This window comes from Dipodomys merriami, unplaced genomic scaffold, assembly GCF_024711535.1.
Source record: "Dipodomys merriami isolate MVZ:Mamm:240054 unplaced genomic scaffold, mDipMer1.0.p SCAF_963, whole genome shotgun sequence".
NCBI classification, from domain to species: domain Eukaryota; kingdom Metazoa; phylum Chordata; class Mammalia; order Rodentia; family Heteromyidae; genus Dipodomys; species Dipodomys merriami.
The window spans coordinates 184,031-203,227 of NW_027206583.1; the positions used below are offsets into that span (position 1 = coordinate 184,031).

Here is a 19,197-nt window from a genome sequence, read left to right on the forward strand (position 1 = left end):
TACTTAAGGAAATACACAATACATCAATGAATAAGACACAAAATAAAGAGAATGACTATACCAAATGCAAGATGCTGCCCATCCATGTATGGAAATATAGATCCTCTCTTTAAATAATGAATTTATGACTATTTTGGCCCCCACCAGTGCTTCATGTCAGGTTTTGGGAATGGCCTAGCTCCTTAGTACCTCACAGGCTGATGTGTTCACCATGACCCATTCTGACCTATTCACTAATTGGGCCTGCTAGAACTTGAGTTCAAATCCCAGCACTGCCAAAAGATTCACCTTGATGTGAGAAGCCAATTGATCCTCTTGTTTTCCTGTCCCATAAAATTCATGGGTCTCAACGAGGATGGAGAATTCTATATAGACAACTCTATAGCCATGGGAATATGTTGTCATCCATGTTAACACAGCTATATCTATCACCCATAAAATCATGGGTCTCAACGAGGATGGAGAATTCTATATAGACAACTCTATAGCCATGGGAATAAGTTGTCATCCATGTTAACACAGCTATATCTATCACCATACTCAATAAAATACACAATACATCCATGAATAAGAAACAAAATATGAAGAATAACTACACTGAATGCAAGATGCATATCACACCTGTAGGTAAAGAGAGATCCTAAGTTTAAAAAAGGTGGGCTTGTTATTTTGTCCAGTGCTGGTGCTTCAAATCATGCCTTGGACCAGGCCTGACATTCTAGTCTTCAATAATGGTGAGCTTCCCCTTCTCCCAAAGTGCATCAGAGCTACTCAGACTCCAGTTCAAATTCCAGCACTGACAAAAGATTCATTCTGTTGTCAGAAGCCAGTCGTTGTACATGTTTTCCTCTCCTGTGAAAGTCCCGGGCCTCAACTAGGATGTAGAATGCATAGGCAACTCTATAACCATTGGAACAGGTTGTCATCCATGTCAGCACAGTTATACCTGTCACCATACTCAGTAAAATACACAATAACTCCATGAATTAGACACAAAATAAGGAGAATACATGCACCAAATGCAAGATGTTGTCCACACATGTATGTAAATATAGATCCTATGTTTAAATTATGAATTTATTACTATTTGGCCCTCCCTGGTACTCGATGTCAGGTTCTGGGAATGGCCTATCTCCTTCATTGCTCACAGACTGGTGACCCTTGACCCTTTATCCAATTGGCCTGTAGGCTCTGAGTTCAAATCCCAACACTGCCAAAAGATGAATCCTTATGTGAGAAGCCCATCGATTCACCTGTTTTCCTGTTCTGTGAAAATCCTGTGTCTCAGCTAGGGTGGAGAATGCATAGGAAACCCTATAGCCATGGCAATAGGTTGTCATCCATGTAAGCACTGTTATATCTGTCACCTTACTCAGTAAGTTACACAAAACCTCCATAAGACAGACAATAAGGAGAAGTACACCAAACGCAAGATGCTGTCCACACATATATGTAAATATAGATCCTATGTTTAAATAATGAATTTATGACTATTGTGTCCCACCCTCGGGATCAATGACAGATCCTGGGAATGGCCTAACTCCTTTGTTGAAAACAGGTTGGTGTGTTCACCTTGAACTATTTGCCAATTGGTCCTGCTGGACCTGAGTTCAGATCCTAGCACTATCAACAATTGGATCATTGAGTAAGAAGCCAAGTGTGAAACTTTTTTTTCCTTTTCTCTGAGAGTCCGGGGTGTCAGTCTTGATGAAGAACACATCTACAAATTTAGATCCCATGTAATAGGATGTCATCAATGTAATAAAGGCAATGGGTGTCATCACTGTAAAATCAATGGTAAAAAATTAATAAAACAAAAAGTACAAGAAACAACACATCAAACGTGTATGGACTGAGCATCCATAGGTACGTACAAATCTTGGCTTTACAATGTATATAAATAGTATGTTTTCCAAAGCTGAAACTTGAATTTTGCTTAGAGTACAGGCCTGATTTTCTTATCTTCAAGTACAGTGAGCTTCCCCTTCTTCCACAGTGCTGCAGATTTACCCAGACCCTGAGATCAAATCCAAAGCCTGGCAGAATAAATGGGGTTAATTGCAAGCCTGGGAGCTAATTTCTTTTAATTTTTTGCTCAGCAGGGGGCTTGAACTCAGATTGTGGCAACTCTGCTTCAGCTTCGATCATCCTATGCTGGGGCAGCCACTGGACCCACAGCAGATCCTTGGATCCTAGACCACCAGGCCTTGTGTGGCAAAAATATACCGAAAAATGCAGTGAGATGGCCTTTTTATATTTTCTTCCTTTGCATGGTGAACCTGTTGGGTCTGAATGACACTGTTGCAAGTGGTACTTCACCTTGCATTGCTGAAGGTTGGCAGACTATTGGGGAAGTCATAGGCCCACGTGGCAATGGAGGCCCTGATTTCGAATCCCCATCCTGACACCAATCAATGACAGGAGATACTAAGAGACTCATTCCCATCCATGGGAATAACAAGGTAATCCTATCAATGTCACAGTTGAATTAGTTGATCGTGAATGAAGCTACTATAAAATCAGACCCATCATTTCAGGAGACTGATTTTATTTAATATGTATGAAGCATTAAAAGAATACTATTACTTACAGGAATGCGATAATTTCAGATATTGATTGATTTAATTAATATTTTGTTAAGAATGAAAACGACAATAATTACATGGAGGCATAATAAATACCCAAGAATTAGTAGGAATGTAATCTATATAACTAAATAATGTATAGACATCTCTGGCACTCTATAAAGATATTTATTTATTAGAGTACTACCATCTGCATGTCAGTCTGTTCTTATTTTGTCAACCGCTGTGGCTCGATCTCAGGTACTGGGAACTACCTGTCAGCTAAATTTGCCACAAGATGGCATGCTGACACTCACCCATTCATGAATTGGGCCTTGCAGGCTGTGATTCAGATGCCAGGATTCCCAAAAAATGAATCGTGTAGTAAGAAGCTGATGGTGACACATGTTTTCCTTTTCTGTGAAAGTCCTGGGTGTCAGGAAGGACGTGCAATACATATGCAAACCTATATCCTATGTAATAAATGTAATCAGTGTTCTATGTGTCATAATAGTCAATAAAATGAGTAGTCAATACATGAATAAAACAAAAAATAAAATGAATAGCTACACTGAATGCAACATATGTATATAAATATAAATCATATATTTAAAATGCACACAAATAGGATGTTTTCTAGTGGTGGGCAATTATTTCAGGCCTAAGGAACAGACCTGAATTTCTTGAATTCAAGGAGGCAAGCTTCCCCTTCCCACACAGTTCAACAAGAGTGTTACCCACACCATGAGTTCAAATCCCAGTCCTGGCAGAAAAAATGGCATCTCCATTCTATGTGATGCTCAATTCTTAGGTATTTAATTTGGGCTCCATTTAATGAATGTGATTGTTTAAATGATTCATAAAGTATTAATTAAAATCGACCAGTGTCCTATAATATAACTGTGTATAATTTTAACCTTGAATCATTCAAGAACTGCCCATTTAATCATAACATACATCACATTCCATTGGTAATCATATGAATAGTAATGAGTTTCTTAGGATCTCCTGCCATTTGGAGGTGGCAGGACCAGGATTCCAACTGTGGGCTTCAGCTCCTACCACTTAAACCCGAGGATAGGGAACTCACAGGTCTGTTCAAATACATCAGTAAGACTAATGATTAGGCAGGCACCAGTGTCTCCCAGCAGTCCTCCTTGATACTTACAAGGCTGTGATAGGAGGATCATGGTCAAAGTCACCCTAGGCAGGAAAGTCCTTGAGACTCCTGTCCAACTTGTGCCAACAAAACTAGAAGTAAAGCCATGTGGTTCCATTGGTAGAGGGCTAGCCTTGATCAAAAGCATCTCACACACTGTGCCCAGATCCTGAGTTCAAGGTCTGGGACTGGGAACAAACAGACATACACAACAATCTGTGCAGCCATCCAGATAAAGCAGGTCATCTTCTTGTCCCCAACTGTATTGGACAGAGTTCCCTGGGAAAGGGGTTGCCATCATCTTGACTCTGACCATTCTGCCTGCATCACAGGATTCTGGCCAAACCTCCATTCTTTCATGGTTCTTTCTGACCAATGGGATACAAGAATGGTGGCCATGCCCATATTCCATGCTGCCCAGTAGCACTGGGATTCCCTCTGTAGGTTGAAACCACTACCAGCAGTTGAGGAAGGTAGAGGTGGCTGAGTGATGAGCAAGAGACTCGAGGCCTAGGAGGAGAGGCCTTGCTCAGGCCCACCATGTGCCTGCCTGTGCTCCGGCCCCCTTCTCCCCTTCCCCGTGGCACAGCATTTCAAACCTGGTGCTGCTGGCACAAACCCATGTTGCCTCTTGAATTCCTCAGGCAATGGTGCAATTTTGCGCCACCAGCCAGCTTGTGGGCCTGACCTGGTCCTGGCCTCCTTGTCCTCTGCTCTGGGCCTGATGTCCGCCATACCACTGCCATTGCTGTTCACCCCACCTGGAGCAGCTGCCAACAGCTTTTGCCTCCAGCACATGTGAGTGGAGGCCACACAGGCCCGCTCCCTGTGACCCCATATCACCCCCCCTCCCGACCAGGACTGGCGCCTCCTCTGTGCCCCACAGTCTGGCCCACGCCCTGCCATAAATGTGCCTCAGGGGTTGGGGTGGGTGTTGACTCAGGATCCCATCTCCATCCCCAGCGTCTAATGTCCCAGGAAATGGGGAGATGCAGGGTTGTGTGAGGAATGGACGCCACAGAGTCCCTGGCCTGGAGCAGTGGCTCACACAGTCGCATATCTGCAACCTTCCTTTCCCTGGTGGGAACCTGGTTGCTTTAGTCAGAGGTGGGGAGCAGCATGTCCACACCTGCCTTCTGCGGTCTTTTCCCTTTTTCTGGGGATGGGAGGCATTGGATGCAGAAGATAGATCCCCCTTGCTGTGTGAACCCATGTTTTCTGTGCTCAGTCATCCTTTCACCTGAAGACAGAGAGACAGAGACAGAGAGACAGAGAGAGAGATCATCTTTCTCCTTGTGCAGCCTGACTGTGCTCAGGTGAGTCATCAGTTGGCAAATTGCAGGTGCCACATGGATGAGTCTTCTGTCACCGGTCTGGATGTGTGTGTGTGTGTGTGTGTGTGTGTGTGTGTGTGTGTGTGTGTGTGTGTGTGTGTGTGTGTGTGTGTGTGTGTGTGTGTGTGTGTGTGTGTGTGTGTAGAAATGGGTTGTAACAAGGAGGCTGAATGCTTTTGTAACTTCTACCTGCTATTTTGGGGGCATGTACGGTCTTCTTAGTTGAGGTCTGGGAGCCTGGAAGGGTGAGACGCTTGAAGGGGACACAGCACTGTTAAATTAGAAGAATAAGGGATCTGTGTGCAATGGAGCTGTGTACTCGCTTGGGCCTGGTTGGTGGCAGTGGGAGCTTGGGAGGACCTGGGAGTGCAGCCTGCAGGGGATGGCTCCCAGGAGGACAGAGAGCATGGCCACACTTAGTAAAGATATGAGTCCTGCTAGTATGGAGTGCAACAGCATAGGTCAGACTATGGGTCTTCTCATCATGACCTCTGATGGGCGAGGCCAACCCTATATTAAATCTTGAGCTGTTATCTTCAGATCTCAACCTCCTGAGTACCTAGGATTAAAGGCATGAGCCTCTGGCACTGGGACTCTGGTTCTTTTTGGTATATTAGGGTTGGACCACCAGGCCTTAGGCTTGCCAGTCAGGTCTTCTACCAGCTTTTCTGTCTTGGGCATTTCTGAGATGGAGAATTAATATATGCTCAGACTGGGGTGGATCACAATCCTTCTATCTGTGACAGGCATGAGCCACCGGGCCCTGTCCTCTGTAGTTGGGATGGTAGACATGTAGAGCCATGCTCAGTCAGTGGTTTAGATGGATTCTCCCAAACTCAGTCCACAGCAGCCCATTTTTGACCACAGGTGAAGCTCTGGGTTTCATCTCAACCATTGGACTTCAATCTCCTCATGGGACAGTTGTGAGGAAACAAGGGATTAATACAGAGGGATCTCTGGAGCAGGGCCAGGCACAGAGGGAGGGGTTGTCAGATACAGTTTTTGGCAGTTCTGTGAGAATATGACAGGAAGATACCCAGAAAGATCTCAGATGGTGGGTGTTATTAATGTTGTGACTGGTATGGGATTATGAAACAAAACATGACTCTCTTTCTTTAATAATCCCCATGAGGAACGGGATCCTTCACTTTGTTCAGTTTTGAAGCTGGGGAAACTGAGGCACAGAGAAGCTGATTGACCTACTCATGACTCCCAGCTGACAGGATCTGGGCCTGACATCTCTGCCATGCTCCCTAGGACAATGGGTTTTATTCAGTCTACTTCTTGTGGTGGGAAGTCCACTTCTTTTCAGTCGTGGGGTTTGAACTCTGGGCCTGGGCCCGCTCCCTGAGCTCCTCAGCTCAAATCTAGCACTCTCCCACTTGAGTCACACACCACTTCCAGTTTCCTTGTGGTTCTTTGGAAATAAGAGTCTTACATGTGTTCGTGCCTGGGCTGACTATAAACCACAATCCTCATATCTCAGCTTCCATTGTACTTAAGATTATAGGCCTGAGCCGCAGGAACCTGGCTTAAGTGTAATTCTGACCTTCTTTCTTTTTCTCTCTCTCTCTCAGGAACTGATTGAATGGGTGCTGGAGGAGGTGGCCCAGCATCCCCAACGTGGTTGGTACCAAGGTGGCCCTCTCATTCTGGAGGTGGGCTGTAGGTCAGGAGCTGTCTCGCTCAGGCTGTTGTACCAGCTCCATGAGGTAAGTCCCTCTGTGCCCTGGCTAGACTGTGAAAGTTATTCATTGTCCATCTAGCCTTACTGGACTCAGTACTGTGATCAATGCCCTTTTCTAGCAAAAATTTCTGGCTGAAATTATGATACATAGTTACAGAATGAAAATGTAATGCCATCTTAAGAGTCATTTAGGGTTCTGGGAATGTGACTTCATGGTAAAATGATTGTCTAGCATGCATGAAACCCTGGGTTCAATTCCTCAGTAACACATAAACTGAAAAAGAAATACTGGATGGGGTCCTGTGCCTCAAGTGGTAGAGGGTTAGAATTGAGAGAAAAAAAAAGCTCAGGAATAATTCCCAAGCGCTGAGTTTCAGCCCCAGGACTGCCAAAACAACAACAGCAACAACAACAATGAACATTTAGTTAGTAAATGCAACATAAAGAACCCAAACATGGAATATATAGTTGTTCCTCCCATACTGATACTTGACAATAGTCCCTAATTCATGTACTTTACCTACGTTAGGATACTGTGTTGAAAAAAAAAAGTTTTGTTCATTAGGTCACGGCAATTAATGCCAGGAATGTGCTTAGATGTCAGGTGAAGATTAATTCTGGAAATTCAAAGATTCCAGGCTTTTGAGTGGGGTCACTGCTAATCACAATGAGAAGGGTAGTCTAAGTGAGATTTGGAAATCATTTTGGCCAGTCATAGCACCAAAAAGGCAGAGGCTAATTAACAGTTGTGACAGAAGAGAAGGAATAACTCCAGATGGAAGGAAAGAAATGATAGTAACTAAGGTATAACAGAAACAGTTCTAGGGAACCATTTTTTGTTATTGAAGAACTAGTTATCAACTAGGCTTATTCCTCATTGCCTTTAGCATTCTAAATCTCTTAGGCTAGATAAATGTATCTCCTTCTATGCTGTTCTTTCATACCTGATCTCCTTTGCTTTCTAAAAGTCTGTCTTTCTATATTTGTCTATAAACATTTACTGATACTAAATACACCTATACAGATGTCACAGGATGCTAATGTAAGGGTCTCATAGCTCATTAGTCATTAATGAAACTAAATGGAAAAGGAGGACATATTTACTGCTACCTCAATTTTTCTGAAAAGCTGCAATGTCATCATTTGGTTAAAATTTCCATTCTTTGTCTACACAGTGACATTCAGTGCACATAAATGCAAATATGAGCCAGGTGCTGGTGGCTCATGCCTGTAATCCTAGCTACTCAGGAGGTTGAAACCAGAGGATTGTGGTTCAAATCCCGCCTGGTCAGGAAAGTCCATGAAACACTTACCTTCAATTAGCCACCAGAAACCCAGAAGTGGTGCTGTAGCTAAAGTGGTAGAGCATTCTAGATGAGATGAAGAGCTGAGAGACAGTGCCCAGGATCAGTGTTCCATACCCACAATCAACAAAAAAGTGCAAATATGGCTTTAAGTTTCCCCCAAAGGAATGATGAAGTCAATAGTAATCTTCCCAAAGGAGTCAGTGCATGTACTTTGCTGAGTTATTTAAGTTATGGCTTCTTTGCTGAACATGTTCTCTTCTTTAAAAATTGTCAAATATTAGCTTTATAGTAAACTTCATCTAATATTTCTTGGTTCAAAAGAGAAGTCCATCCAGTTGATGTCACTTAGCTTTCTTACTGTCTTAGTTCAATGCCAACCAGGCATGAGAGTCTGTCAAACTCTTATCTGTAATTAAACACCAAAAACCTAGAAGTGAAGTTTTGGCTCAAGCAGTAGTGCACTAGCTTTGTGGGCAGGTGGGAAAGAAAGACAATTGTTCAGGGACAGGGTCCAGCCTCTGAGTTCTAGCCCCAGAACCAGCACAAAGTAAACAAACAAGCAAACAACACAAACCCTAGGTATTTCTTTGGGACTCTCCTTAAAGTAGTAGTGGTCTGACAAGAGGCTGGTTTTGGTGATCATACTCATGGGATCCTGCTTTTTTGAAATCTTTATTGCTATGGAAAACTCAGGACCAGACTAAAGGAATTGATAACTGACTTCTGCAACAAGAGAATCATCTCAGGAGTTAAACATCCATCCATAAAACACTTCAAAACCTCCATATCTTTGTTTCTTTGCAGTAAAACACTTTTAAAACAAAGTTATTTCCTTTTGTTCTATGCTGGCCTTCAAATGGCATATTGTTTCCTTCTGTAATATTCTCAACTACAGGTTTACAGACAAGTTTTATATGAGTAAAGAACACACTCAGAAATGTCGTGGAGAAACTTTCCTTCAAGCCTTAAATTCTTTCCTCGTACAGAAAAAAGGAAAGCAAAAGTTAACTTGAATTTTGTCATTCCTCTATGTTCAATTCCTCTCCTGAGATCAATTTCCACATCTAGTAACAGTTACTTCCATTTACTTCTAGTAACAATCTATGGTGCTGCTCCAGATAAAATGAATGTTTTCTGGCTTCATTGAAATAGAGCAAGGACACATTTGGGCATGAGGTAACACGTGTTTCAGAGATAACTTAGTAAAGAGAAAATATGAAATTTAAATTGCTTATGAATACTTTATTCATGAGTACATTTTGTTCAAACTTCTTTAGTGCTCTGTAAATTAAGGTGAATTTTAAATGAGAAGAAGGTTCTCAGATCATTTTTTGTGAGTGTATGTGCTGTGCCTTAATTTCCCAATTGTACATGTGTTAACAGTAAAAGAAACAATAGGAGAGAGAAGTTCTGTGTTTATATAAAAGGGTTCAGTAAAATATAGAAGACTCTACAAATAAGACAACATTGAAACAATAAAGCCACGTCCAGTATGTAGATTTATGGAAGTGATATAGAGAAAGCATTACTCCTATATGGAACATGAAGCCACTTCCATTCTAAATCACGCTTGCTAATCACCTAATTTTGTAAAATGGAGAATGGAAGAATGATTCTGTTTCCAATGCAAGTCATATATGAGATAATGGACTTAACTGGAAAAAAAAGAGTCTACCTTGAGAGAATAGGAATTATACTAGCAATGAATCTGGTGGCTAAGATCACATTTCTTTTTTTATCCTTTTCTTATATTCTTTTTGTAGTTGTTAGTCATGGTACTTGAAATCTGGGACTGGGAGCTGTCCTTCTGCAATGCAGCTCAAGGCTAGTGGTCTTCCACTTGAGCCACAGTGCCATTCCCAGTTTTCTGGTAGTTATTGGAGAAAAGAGTCTCCAGGACTTTCCTACCAGGGCTGGCTTTAAATCCCAATCCTCAGATCTCACCACACCCAGCTTAGGATCACATTTCTAACACTGTACACTCAAGATATGTAATGTATATGTCCATCTATCTTTATCTTAATTCTTGCGTTAAAAAGCTGGGCTACAGGAAAGACTTTACACTCACAAAATTGTTTGTAGTTTAAAAGTTGATACTCCTGGAAAAATAAAACCTAAGAATGTAAAGGAGTCTGAGAAGTTCAATTTGCATCCAACCTGGGCAGCACAGGCTTTGAGACACTACCTATAATTAAACAGCCAAAAGCTGGAATACCAGTCATGAGCAAGATTGCTGAATAAGAGCTTGAGGTTTTTGCATACATACATACAAACATACACATACACACAGAGGGACTTACATGTGCACACAAAAATACACAAATAAAACAATTCTCAGAATATGTAGAAAAGTTAGAAAACAATAAAAAATATGTCCTGAGTAAGACTAGAATCAAGTGATAATTTTTAATATTAGAAAGCCCTCAAGTGAAATTTCCCCCCAAAAGTTGAGAATCTTACATAGGTAGGAATCAGAGATAGTAAGAGGGTCAAGCAACATTATTAATGGGATAGGATTCGTAGAGGAATGAATCAGGGATCCCTGTAGGTGCATATGAAAATGTTCATATCTTGTGCCAAATGTTAGAACATCTTTGAAAATAGTACATAAAGAGTCTGAGCAGTCAGTCTAGTGGATAAGATCATAGGAGAAGTTCAGAATTGCTAGTCTGTTTCTAGAGTAAATAAACAAACTGTGGCAGGACAATGTGATACAAGCCTGGTATTCTAGCACTTCGATAGGAGATTAGAGAATGGAATTATATTGTGATATCTTCCCTGGACCAGGTAGAATAATTTTGTCTCAATAAGACAAACAAAACAACAAGAAAGGAATACACAGTTGGAATTTGGGTCTAATTTTCTCATTATGTTTTGAGAAGTCAAGTTTCCTATTGAAATGCAACTCATATATAATCCTCACTTGTGTTTGAAATGCTTTCTTCATTACAGAACATTCTAGATGCAAAATGGCTCATTATTCCCATTCAAAAATTTGCAAAAGTGAGTAAGCACCATTCTTTTGGATTCCAAAGAAATGTTGAAGAATTTCAAAAGCTTAAGCCTGGAGAAATAGCAAAGTTCATCTAATGTAGGACTTTGTAGACCTTGCTAAATTAGAATTTAGATTTAAAATATATATTTTGGTTTTGTTTGTAATCTTATATTCTATAGGATACTACAAAATTCTTTTTAAGTAGAGGGATTATTTGAAAAATTCACAAATGATTCTGCCATTCTATTTTCCTAAAATATTCTTTCAAGAGAGTTATAATTAGAATATAGTTAATAGATAATTCCCACAGTTCATGTATACCATGTTAATGGGAATAATCTAGACAGAGTTGCCAACAAATGGATGACAGTAATTTATAAATTTAGAAAAACAGCAATTTTTTGAGGGATTGGTTTAAAATGGTATGAAGAGAGTAATTGTGTGACATCTTCTTTCTTCAACCTATAAGTAACACAGGAAGCCATTTCCTTATTTATGTGCCTCTGTATACATTGAGGAAAATGCTAGGTTTTGGGTTTGTATTCAACTTTGTTTTTGTTTTATTGGTTTGCTTAGAGCTTGAACTCTTGGCCTGGACAGTGTCTCTGAGCATGTTTATGCTCAAGGCTCGTGCCCTACCACTTCAGCCTCAGTGCCACATTGTGTCTGGCTTTTACGGAGAAGTATATTGGAGATAAGATTCTAAGAAACCTTCCTGCCAGGGTAGGCTTTGAACCATAATTTTCCGATCTTAGCTTCTTCAATCTCTATGATAATTAAAAAATATAAATTTAAATAATATTTGCAAGTGATCTGATCACAAGAATATCACTGAAGGAAAAATGATGTAGCTCAGTTTATTGTGGTGTTCTTTCCAGAACACGGAGGGCATCACATTAGCAGAGGTGTATTATTTTTCACAATAGAGATAAGCTATTCATTATATGAATTAAGAAATTTATTGTGGTGTTCTTTCCAGAACACGGAGGGCATCACATTAGCAGAGGTGTATTATTTTTCACAATAGAGATAAGCTATTCATTATATGAATTAAGAAATTTTAAGGTGTCCCTTACAAGTTGGAAACTGTTGGGCTAGGATGACTTCATGGCATAAATCTTGGGATTGATGGTCATAGAAATAAGAGCTTACTCTGATAAAAAAAAATTGCTTACTATTGACGAATTAATTATTACAGATGCTTCATAGTTTTATCCTCTATGAGAATGTGGCTATTTTTCTGTTGACTTCTCAATCTGTAACACCCCCATTGGAAACTGCATCTATTGCAGAATTTCATAACATGCAAAAAAGTACTGTTTGGAATCTCTCAGGTATGGAATATTGAGAAATTAAAAATGAATAATTATGAATAGTTATTTCTCATAGGAATTTTGAAGAACACATGTATTCTGTCCTCTTAACAACTTATTTAATTTTAAAAGTTATAGGTTTCCATAGCATTAAAGTGATTTCTGTTTTAGAATGAGAAAGTATTAAATTTATTCTTTTTCAATAAATTCAGCAAGTATATTATGAAAATATTGTCTAGTTGGATAACAATCACATTGATGTCCCTCGGATAAAGAAGAGGTAATTAATTTGAATTGGATGTCAAATAGTATTGATTTTTAAAATATTACTTCATAAAGAATAAAATTTACTGTGCCAATACAGTGAAATTACATTTTATGCAGCTTATTTTTTCAATTTTATTATCATATTGATGTACAGTGAGGTTACAGTAATTGTAAGGTAGTGAATACAAAACATTTCAAACTTGTTACCCCCCTCATTTTTCTCACAGTTTTCCTTCACCCCTCACAAGCTGTAAAGTACATTTCCAATATATTGTCCTGTGAGTGTTGCTATTGCATTGGTTTTCCCTTTGTCCTTTGTCTCACCATTTTGCGTTTCCTCTTCCCTGCCCAATTTAAGGTAAATGCATACACTATACAAAATCAAATACAGCAGGAATGAACAATAGGGGAAAAACCCAGAGAAAACAAATCACATAGTTCATCAAAAACAACCACAATTGAAAAATTCTGGTTCCATATCTTGGAATTCATTTTGCTTAGCATCCGCTTATATGGTTATGTATACGCAGTACAAAGCCACTGGAAAAGAATAGCTACATGGACACCATATCATGAAAACAGCATGTTAACTTTTTGATGGTAAACGTGGAATTAGGATTGGTGAATTCGCAGTTCTGATAAAGGAATTTCAAGGGTTTTAAAGTTTGACATGTAAATTTGAGTTGTTCAAAATTTTTAACAACTTAGCCATTAAGAAAATTTAAAATTGCCTGGGAGAATAAACTTTCATGCAAAAAAATTCACGAAGATTTAGTAGAGAGGAAGCAATGTGGGTGAAGATGCTCATTTTCGCACAAAACAAACAAACCTCAGAAACGTTGCTGTAAATCCTATAGGTTCCCTTGGAATTATACTTACCCAGGAAATATATTCTTACTGTTTGAAACAAGGATATACTGGAATTTAAATTCAAATTCTTAAAAAATAAGACATCAAAATTTGTGAATTTACCTTTAATTACCAAACAGTAATTCTCTGAAAAAGATATTTGGAGTCAAAATATTTAGGGAGAAAGTACCCTCCACAATGAAAGAAGGTGTTGGAATTACACATTTCTCTTTGTAACACTTTCCACAATGTCTTTGCATGTAAAGCACTGAAACACAGAAAAAATCTGATTGGATACTTCAAACCAATGATTTCACATTTCTAAGTGGCTCACAAAAAATAATATCCTTAATAACATGAGATAATGAAGACTTCTCTTATTACATAAGCCAAAAAGTTTTGGGTTCAGAAAAGAATTAAGCAAATGGAAAAGGTAAGAAAACATAGTTCTTAAAAAGCCTAGCTAAGAGTATTGGCTTCAGCAGTGAAGGGAAGCCAAACTTTTTATATAAATTGCGTTAATATTTTTTTGGAGGTCCGGTCGTGGTGCCTGAACTCTGGGCCAGGGCGCTGTCCCTCAGCTCTTCAGGTCAAGGCTAGCGCTCTACCACTTGAGCCACAGCACCACTTCCGTCTTTTTTCTTTTTTCTTATATGGTGCTGAGGAATCCAACCCAGGGCCTCAGGCATTCAAGGCAAACGCTCTACCAAAGAGCCAACTTTCCAGCCCTAAATTGTGTTAATAATTTTACTACCAAAATGATTTTACAGAGCCTATTTGCCTCACTACAATGCAGAACAGATTGAATGAAGATATGAAAATAAATTCCACATCCAAATGAGGCAACTTAAAGAGTTTTAAAAGAGAAATCATGAAGATGTAACAGTGGTGGAGCACATATAGTCTTTCAGCTTCACTAGACTTGAAGCCAAAATGCTGTGATTAATTGGAAATCAGGCAAGAGCTAAGAGGAGGACGTAGAAGCAGGACATAGAAGCATTGTCCTTTTGTAACAGACACTGTCTTCCTAGGTATAGGTGATTTAACTCTCCTCTCCTCCATACATCTTGGTGAACAAATGCAAGACCAAGAGAAAAATAATCTATTGAAATAATTTTGCATAGAATAACTTCATTGTTCCTGATATGGTATCTAAGGAGAGTTTTAAGATAGAAGATAAAAGTGCAGTATTTTTCAGTTTCCTCTAACCATCTCCTTTGCAAAATATATCTTTTAGGTTAGAATTGATTGAACCAAAAAGTGATGGAGTACTTATTTTGTGGGCACTTTACATACAAGAAGACTTTCAAGGTAAAAGAAAAAATACAGCCAAATATTTGTGATCACAGCTTCTTGGACTGTTTGCTGGAGACAAACTTTTACATTAGATTTCTTCACATTGACATAGATGTTGTTTCATGGCAACCAAATGCAAGAGGGAAGTTTAATAGACTCGCTTGGCCAATTAAACAGCATGAAAGAAGAAAATGGCAAATAATATTTAAGGAATTACTTTGACCAAATACTTTGTCAGAAGAAAGAAGGAAAAATATAATTCAAAATCAATTGACTTAAAAGTATTAAGAAAGAGTAATGAAGAGAGATTAGAGAAAACATAGAGGATTGTTTTCTCTCCAGTGGAGTAATGGGTTCTTGTCTTGTTTCTTCCATTCTGTCTTCACAAGCTATCAAGTGTATCTCACGACTGGATTATCCAGTTCAGACAGAGAACTCGTAGAAGAAATATAATATTTGCAGCAGATGTAGGTGATTTATAACCTTAGACAATCTATTTAAATCTGTTCAAAATTCTCCCCTATCCCAAACTTCTCTCTTTGTACAGCTTTGTTTGCTTTTCCCAAGATGACCTTTCCTTCATTAACTGCTTAAAATTTGGGGAGGGCGTATTCATACTTTCTAGAGATTTCAGGTTGGTTGTGATTTTTGTGTGTTTTTGTTTTTTGTTGTGCTTTTTAATTGAATTGCCAAAGGTTGTGCAAGTGTTACAATTAAATATATCCATCTAATTGTCCAATGCTCTTGGATCAGAGTCACTCCTTCCATCATTCTCAACCAACCCCTTCTCCAAGAATTATTTCAGATTTACCACTTCCTTTAGCATATGTATACATTGAGTATTCTAGCCGTACTTGCCCCTTGTTCATTTTTCATTCATTCTATGTCTTTACTATAATTCCTTTCTGTTTTCAACTTCCTGATAGTCATCCTGTTACACTGTCTATTAATACTTTGAAAGGTTTATGTACATTTCATGGAGTTTCCATACTGCATATGCTTGAACTGATGTCAGCTTATATTTCCATTGTTCATTCAAATTTGCAAGACAGGAGACATGAAGCACCTAAACATGATTTTATTTTCATCCATTTGGAAGATTAATCTTTAGTCAAAAAGAAAGTAAAAAAATTGGCATAGAATGTATTCCTAACTACCAGTGTTTATAAATGGCTTTGTACAATGGTGTGATTGTTTTATTTTTTATGGGATAATATTTTCTACTACCTATAAGTTCTGGAAAAAGAAGAAAACTAAAATTTATTCCTATAGAGGAATATGATAGAAATAGAAGACATTTTATGTTTTTCATATCTCTGATGAGTACCCATATTCAAGACTTAAGTCATATTTCTTCCTATGTTAGACAGATAGGGAAAACATATTATTACATATGATAAGACAACTACTTGTGACTTTTTAAAATGTACCTTATTAAATGATGACATTTACTTTATTAGCTAATATTTGGGTTTGAAATTTGGGAGGCTGATCTATTTAACACATTTCTGGAAGGCCCCTACTGAAAAACACAAATTGTGGGTGGTACTATTTCTACACTTTAATGAATGGTTGAACGTGTTTGGCATTAGTGCTGGGTAAATAATTCAACTGTATTGTAACTTGCTCAATACACTTGAAAAACTTGTAATGTCATTAAGTATCATCTACTTGTCAAATGTTATTTTGGCGAATGTGATTTTAAAAGTTTATTTGAAAAGGAATAACTTTCAGAAGATTAAATGTAGATTATCATTGGTTTGAAAGTGACATTTTTATACCACTGAAACATGTTGTACTGAAGTCCCAATGTTTTGAAGCACTAAGGATCTTCTCAATGTTTTTCTGAATTACATTTGAACTCTAAGTAAATTTTTCTGGGCCTTGGTAGACCAATTATGGATCTATCCTTCCAGGAACTACTTTTTGGCTCACTTATGCAGGACTAAAATCTTTCATTAATCATAGGGGAGGGGTATTAAAAATAATCTTAAGATATTTTGTGAACTTGTTCACTCATATGGGCTGGTCAACTGTAAGTTGAATGTTTGAATTGTTGTACATACTCTCAAATTTTGTGATCTCATCTTTCATTTTAAGTTGCCGTGCATTTCACAATTGCTTACTGCTAATTCCTGCATCTCAAGGAATTGGGGCCCTGAAATATAGGATATTAGAAATTGAGATGGATCTTCAATTACTTTGTGTTGGCATGTTGCATGGACCTTGGTGAGAAGTCTTGCCTCTGTTATCTGATGATGCCGGTAACTGGGACCTGGGATCCTAGGAATCATTGTGTCATACAGAAGAACAATATTTGTTAGACATCTTATCAGCAAAATTTGGGCATAATTAGTAGGAATGCTTCAGAAATATGGAGAGAAACAGTTTGGGACCAGCGAGTTAAAACAATAAACAGAGAAGCAGAGTAAAATCCCTTTTAGATTATCGGAAAACAACATTGTTTTTTTTACCAGGTGAATTCAGAAGACCAAGAACAGTTAGAATGTATCACAAGTTTATACCAAAGATATTGCGCTGATACTTTTTATATTCTAATGTACATTTTAAACCTAATTATTTATATTCCAATTCTATATATTGGAGCAAATAAATATTAATTTATTTGTGAATTATCAACTAATTCTAGTAAGTTTCACTGTGTGAAATATAAAATCAGCACATATAAATATAAAATATATAACTATATATAATATAAGAAAAAGACACATGTTTTGCATTGTTCTGTTGTGGTTACAGTATCAAAGGCAACTCTGTTTTAAAGTATTATTTCATTATCTCTACCTCAGTGTTTGATAGAGTTGGACCTAAACCTTTACCATTTGTAGATTTACAGCCTGGAGGCAAGAGAAAACACTGTGATTAAAACATTACCAATTTAAGGCCTAATAATTAGAAGAAACATCTGGACTTCTCCTGCAACTATGAAAATATTTGGTGATAGAAATGCAGTAGTGTAAGTTCCTGCCTGGTTGGATGGTAGACAGGCCAGGACATTAAGTAATCATGCATATGATCAGTTTTTCACCTTCTTGGCTTTAGCTAATTTTGAAATGTTAGCTATACTAAACAATTATATTTTGATAAAATACCTTCTAGTCTTAACAGTTCTGACTGAACTGTTCATCTCTCTATGATCCTTGTAACTAAGATTAATTTTGTTCAAGTAAAACAATCTATGCTGTCATTGTAAGATATTCTGATTGGTCTGTTCCTACATGGGAGAAGAGTAAAGGGTCAGGTAGACATTTGTGCCAGTAAGACCTCATTTGGGAAAATGTCAGCTGCAGAATGTTAGAAGTAGCTCTTAAGCAAGGTTTACTTTGAATCCATTAGCTCCACAAACCTAAGTCAGTTGGATCAACAAGTACTTGAAAAAGCCATCACCTTTGGACTAGCTATAAATTATTGAAAGTATGATCAAATTCCAAATGAAAAAGACTTAAAATTGTCATTGACAAAAAAAATTGCAAATGTGAGCAATCAATTGAACATATAATTTTTTCCCTATTCACAGAATTTTAGGGAAATAATAGCATTGTTAGCAACAATAAGGATTCCTTGTTCCAAGTAGGCACCCATGGATATAAGCCTGTATAAAGATTGCATCATTAACTACTTAAATTTAGAAGATACTACATGCTTCAGCAGCACGTATTCCCAAATTACACTACAGAGATTAATATGGCAATTGCACAAGGATGATATGAAAATTTGTGAAGTATTCCATATTTTTCATTCTTCAGATGCAAGAAATGAAAAACAGTTATTAAAAAGTTGATTACAAAATAACAAGTGTAACAACAAACGTAATTCCTTTTAATTAAATTTAGTTTGGCATTAGTGTATTAAATCTTCACCTCAGAAAGGCGTTTACATAGCATAAACTTTACAAAACATTTGAAATTAGACAAAATTTTCATTTTATCCCAAAGAAAGTTAATATTAGGACCTAGGCAAAAAAGGAATCTAAAACTTTCTATATGGAATACAATCTGAAAGGACACATTAATGAACCTCTATATTATAAAATAATATAGAAGTCAAAGTATATCTAGGAAAGAATAAAATAAATTATGAACATTATACAAACATAGAATATAGAATATTTTAAAATATTCTTTTTCAAACAAGCACCAGAAATACTTTCGTTTCTGTACTACTCATTTCAACAGATACATTAAAATTATTTCTGATTAAAAAATCACAAACTCTGCAGAAATCATTATACATGTATACAAAAACTCTTGAATACATTTTGACATCCAATGCAGGCAATTCACTTTGAAGAATTCCACAGAATTCATGAATTTTTACAGTAAGTATTGGTGTTGCCGGGCGCTGGTGGCTCACTCCTGTAATCCTAGCTACTCTGGAGGCTGAGATCTAAGGCTCACGGTTCAAA

At 37.8% G+C, this 19,197-nt stretch overlaps 1 pseudogene; it reads left to right on the forward strand.

The window, feature by feature from the left end:
* The first annotated feature begins 18,431 nt into the window (after positions 1 to 18,431).
* On the forward strand, positions 18,432 to 18,528 carry LOC138821921 (U6 spliceosomal RNA; annotated as a pseudogene).
* The last annotated feature ends 669 nt before the right edge of the window (positions 18,529 to 19,197 follow it).